A 6579-nucleotide genomic window follows, 5' to 3' on the forward strand; every position below is an offset into this window, starting at 1 on the left:
TAATACTTCATGGACAGATATACGGAGAACTCTAATAGAAAATTTTGCTGATCAAAGGGACGAAACTACTCTAAATAGGGACCTAACTTTGTTAAGACAGGAAAATGAAACCCCACAAGAATTTTATATCCGTTGCCAACAAATGTTAAGTAAAATAATTAATTATATAAACATAAATATCACAGATACAAGTACGAAAGAAATAAAGCGATCCTTTTATACGGAACAAACCCTTCAAACATTTATAGCGGGATTGAAAGATCCTCTAGGCTCACAAGTTAGGTGTATGCAACCTACTTCTTTACCCATGGCACTTAAATACGTCCAAAAAGAACAGAATATTAAATATATGCAAACTACGTATCCGTCAGCCAGTTCTAGTAAAATTACAGAATTACGTAAACCATCCATGGTTTCTATGCCAGTTCCAGTCATGCCAATGGCAGTGCAACAACCTAGGCCTCTTTTAGGCAAACCTAACCCATTTGCTCATACCCACCAGGTATTCAGAGGTCAAGGCCCATCACAAAATCAACAGGGCTATAGACCCATGCAAAATAATTTACAAAATAAATTTTTCAACCCCCCGCGACCACAATTTAATTATGGAAACTTACAAAAACCTCAAATGAATCGATTCGCACCTATGAGTGGTGTTAGTACTATTAAAAATAAACCCCAATTTAGACCAGGAGGACAGGACTTGTCTAATTTCCAAAATCCCACTAATAGATATTTTAAATTCCGAGAAGTTAATATGAATAATTCGCAACCCTACGATAGTGAACAGTATTACTATCCACAGGAACCGTCCACTTCACACCCACAACTTGATGAACATTATTACCCTGTAGATTGTCCGGATATTGACTACGAACAGTACGAAAATTACGATAATTTAAACACAACTGATTATGCTCAGGAATATGAAAATGAGGATTTTCAGGATGGTTCGGTGAAAAACCAACCCTCGTGACAGAAATAAATTTACAAAGTAATCGTGTGTTACCCTATATACAAATTAACAACCCCCCATTAAAATTACTCATAGATACCGGTGCTAATCAATCTTTTATATCTCCGGAAGCCGTACAACGATATTTTTCTAATTTTCCTACTTTATATGAACCATTCGTAGTTACTAATATTCATTGCACTACAAAAAATTATTATGCCATCGAAATACCTATCTTTCCAGAGTTTAAAGAGAATGGACAAACAAAGTTTTATATATATAAGTTTCATGATGTTTTTGACGGATTAATTGGACTTGATTTTCTCAATAAATTAAAGGCTCGAATCGACTTAGGAGAAAACTTATTAAAAACTAACAATTCCATAAATAAAATACAAATGTTGAGATCTGGAGTTAATAACTTATACGAATGTATTATTAAGACTCAAAGTACGGAGCGAATTAAATTACCTGTATCGCGTAAGCAGGGCGATATTTTAGTTAACGAAACAAAAATAAATGGATGTTATATACATAATACTATTACAACAGCGCGAAATTATAAAGCATATGTGGAAATTTCAAATAATACACCGAATGACGTAATATTTAGTTTAAAACAACCCCTTCTATGTAGTTCAGTTAAAAATTTTAATTGTTATAATTTTGATATATTGGCAAATGAGAAATATAATATTAAATCTTTAATACGAACTGACCACTTAAACCAAGAGGAAAAAGCAAATATAGAACGAATTTGTGAACGATACAGTGACATTTTTTATTATGAAGGTCAGAATTTAACATTTACAAATGCAGTTAAACATAAAATTAATACTATGGATGAAATACCCATTTACACTAAAAGCTATAGATATCCCCATATACATAAACAAGAAGTTCAAGAGCAAATTAGTAAGATGTTGAAACAAAAAATTATACAACCCTCAAACTCACCCTGGTCATCCCCTATTTGGATAGTTCCTAAAAAGGCTGATGCCTCAGGCAGAAAGAAATGGAGACTCGTAGTTGATTTTCGTAAACTTAATGATAAAACTATTAATGATAAATATCCTCTCCCTAATATATCAGATGTTTTGGATAAATTAGGTAAATGTAATTATTTTAGCACCCTTGATTTAGCTAGTGGATTTTACCAAATTCAAATGCACCCCTTTGACATTCCTAAAACAGCTTTCAATGTCGAAAATGGACATTATGAGTTCCTCAGGATGCCCATGGGCTTGAAAAATGCTCCGTCCACCTTCCAACGGGTGATGGACAATGTACTTAGAGGTCTACCCAATACTGTTGTTTATTTAGATGACATTATTGTATATTCCACATCCCTTGCAGAGCATCTATTAAATCTGGAAACCGTTTTTCAGAGACTTAGAGAAGTAAATTTAAAAGTACAATTAGATAAGTCAGAATTTATGAAAAGAGAAACACCTTTTCTTGGTCATATAATCACTTCTAATGGCATAAAACCTAATCCTGAAAAAATTAAGGCTATTCAGAATTATCCTATCCCGAAGACTCCAAAAGAAATTAAAGGATTTCTAGGTCTCCTGGGTTATTACAGAAAATTTATACCACAGTTTGCCAAATTAACAAAACCTTTAACCAACTGTTTAAAGAAAGGCTTTAAAATTGAATTAACACAACAATACACAGATTGCTTTAATCATTGTAAATCGCTTCTTATGAATGATCCAATCCTCCAATACCCCGACTTTTCTCTAGATTTTAATCTTACTACAGATGCTAGTAATTTTGCAATCGGAGCAGTTTTATCTCAAGGTAAAATTGGTTCTGACAAGCCAATTGCATATGCATCCCGCACTCTAAATGATTCTGAAATTAACTACAGTACCATAGAGAAGGAACTCTTAAGTATTGTATGGGCAACCAAGTACTTCAGACCATACCTATTTGGCAGAAAATTTCATATTATTACTGATCATAAACCACTTACCTGGCTTATGTCTTTAAAGGAACCCAATTCCCGTCTTGTCCGCTGGCGATTAAAGCTAGAGGAATATGATTATGATATTACCTATAAAAAAGGCAAACTTAACAGCAATGCCGATGCTCTATCCAGAGTACAAATAAATGTTAATAGCATGGACGTGGAGGATGCTTCACTAATAAACCACCCCCCAGTATCCATAGTCAACGACGTAGACACAGTACATAGTAACCAGGAAGATCCCATTTTATTATTACCATATACAAAAAAACCCTTAAACGAGTTTAATATACAATTAAAAATTAATGTTCAATCACTATCTATAGTAAAACCTAAAATAAAATACACGTTTCCGGGTAAAATGAGGTACAGTAGTCAAATAGGAATAAAATCATTCGAAAAAGATATTATTAAACTATTTAAGGATTACATCAGTCCAAACAAACAGATAGGCATATTAATAGAAAAAGATTATCAAGAAGAATTAGTCAGAGTATTGCAAAAAACATTTAAAAATAATTCTTATAATTTAATGTTGTGTGACACATTATTAGAAGATATTCTAGAGGAAAGTAGACAGAAGGAAATAGCTGGAAAACACCACGTTGGTAAAAGCAACCATCGTGGTATTCAAGAAAATTGTAATGCATTAAAACGAAAATATTACTGGCCTAATATGTCAAAAACCGTTTCGGAAATAGTTAATACATGTCTCGTTTGCAATAGTTCTAAATATGAAAGACGACCAGTAAATGCTGAATTACAGTTAGTACCTGTAACAAGTAAACCATTCGAAAAAGTCTTTATGGATATACTTACAGTAGCTAAAGAAAAATACCTAACTATTATAGACAGTTTTTCCAAGTATGCACAAGCTTACTTATTAATTGCGGCAGACGCCATATCCGTAGCTAAAGCTCTACGTATTTATTTCTCGCATCACGGTACCCCTCAATTAATTATATCTGACCAAGGTCAGGAATTTAAGAATAACGTTATACAGGAACTGTTAGATATGTACAAGATAAAAACCCATTTTACAACTATTAGAAACCCCCAGTCTAATGGAACCATAGAGCGTTTCCATTCAACATTATTAGAACATGTGCGTATTCAAACTGCTTTATATCCAAAATCTTCAACATGTGAGTTAGTAATCAATGCAGTCATCGGTTATAACAGCTCTATACATTCTATGACAAATAAAACTCCATTTGAAGTTATATCAGGTCATTTAGACAGTCAGGACCCCTTAGATATAAAATATAATAAAGAATATATTCAACAGTATATTGTCGAACATAAAAAATTAACTGAATCTTTATATAAAAATATACACGACTATAGTTCTGGAAAACATGAAAAACAAATAACTAATATTAATAAAGATAGAGAAGCCTTACCCTCAGTTTCACCAGGTCAAATAATATTCGAAAAAACAGATAGTAGACACAAAACAGAACCCAAGTATAAAAAACAAATTGTTAAAGACGTGGACCCCCTTGCTATAGATTTAGATAAAGGACGCAGGATTGCTAGGAGAAACGTCAGACGGCCCCTAAAACATACAATAAATTTGTTGCAGGACGATCGTAGCGATACTTCTAGCAGCGAAAGCTCAGCAGGAAGTAGTTATAACTCGCCTTACGGATAATCCAGGAATACTACCATTTAAGTTAGGCAAAACTAAACTCGTCGAGTTAGAGCATAGTTTTATACATCCCATAGAATTAGAAGATATAGAGGAATCTATCAAGACTATTATTAATCAAAAAAGTTATATGGATAATTTAGAGAGTAAATTTAAGGAAGTGGAATTTGATAATTATATGTATTATTCTAAACGTCAATATATATCAAACAATATAGACACTATCATATCCATGTACAATGGACTATCAAATAATAGGTTTAAGAGAGGTTTAATTAATGAATTTGGGTCTATTATTAAGAGGATTACGGGAAATTTAGATTATAATGATGCGATTCGTTATGATTCTGCAATTAGTAGTTTAAGCAGTAACCAGAATAATATTATAAGTAAGATTAATAAAAATATATCTATAAATAAACAGGCATTACATGAAATAAATACCACCATCTCAGGATTGATAGAAAATCAATATCATATACAAAATTCTATTAATCAGTTACAAAATATTACTGCAAAATATGACATACATTTTCGAAAGAGATTGCACTTAGATTCTATTTATTTGGACCTAAATAATAATATCGAAGTCATAACTAAAATATTAACAAATTTAGAGAATATATTAGCATTCACAAAATTAGGTATATGCCATCGCGAGATGATATCTATTGTTAATATACAACAAATAATAAAAACACTCGCAGATATATACAGCAGCGATAGATTAGTATCAATTTTATCTAATGAAATCAGGGAATATTACGATATAATCAGTACAGGATCATACTTTAAAGGAAACACTATAGTAGTTGTGCTTAAAATCCCAATACTCCAACCCACGTCATTTACATTGTACAAATTAATCCCTATCCCCACTGTTCACCATACAATCCTTATTCCACATAAACCCTATTTAGCAATGAATGATAATAGATACAGCTACATCGAGAGAGAGTGTAAGCACATAACAGAAATTTATATCTGCAAAGAAGAGGATAAAATAACATCTCAATCACCAGATTGCATCCATCATCTTATAACTCATCAAATCATCTTACCGATATGCCAGTTTGTAAGAATAAAAAACACGAACACAGAAATAATAGAACAATTAGATGAAGCTAATTATATTCTGAGCTTATCGTCAGAGACAAAAATTGAAACAAGATGCAAATCTGATATTTTTAATATATATATTGGCAGCATCCTGGTAAATATACCTACTGGTTGTTCCTTGTTTACACCATTATCGAAGATTTATAATAGAAATAACAAAATCAACGGTTCACCCGTAACATTGATATCACTAGACATGTCTCGCACCAATATCAGTGAATCTGCATCTACTCTCAACTTAAGGGACATATCATTGAGTAAACTACATGAGCTACAACATCTCATACAGAAAGAGGAGCCGTTAATAAAAGAAACCGAGATAAAACCAAGTCATATCGCACTTACCGTTCCAGCATATTTTCTATTCATATTGACAATCATTGGTATAATCATTTATAAGATGAAATGTAAACAACAACGAGATCAACAGACACCTGAAGTAGTGTATAGTGTCCCGCATGCAGCTGTCAGCATTCCTGATACATCTTCCAATACGCCATTTACACTCCAAGTGAGATAATGGCTTCTCTAAGGATGGAGGTGTTATATACGTGTTATATATATAACAATAATTTGTAATTATTTTAATATACAACAGTGTGTAATAACCCTTACAGTAATCTAGGCTGCACCGTCAGCTACAAAATTCTTCCACGTGCAGTTTCGCTGACGATGCAGCACTTTCCTATTAAATTAAAATATATATTTCAACAGAATTGTAAGAACCGGCCTCCATCGCGGAGCTGCCAGTGGTGTAGTATTTAATAAATATTTTTTAGAAAATTATATTTTTTTTAAAAGTCTTCCTCGGCTGTGATATAATTATTTGTTCGCATTGCTTAGCATTATGTTGGGTAGATATTTTACAAACTAATTTTAAGT

Source organism: Achroia grisella, unplaced genomic scaffold, assembly GCF_030625045.1.
Source record: "Achroia grisella isolate CSIRO2021 unplaced genomic scaffold, CSIRO_AGI_Agris_v1 utg781, whole genome shotgun sequence".
NCBI classification, from domain to species: Eukaryota; Metazoa; Arthropoda; class Insecta; order Lepidoptera; family Pyralidae; genus Achroia; species Achroia grisella.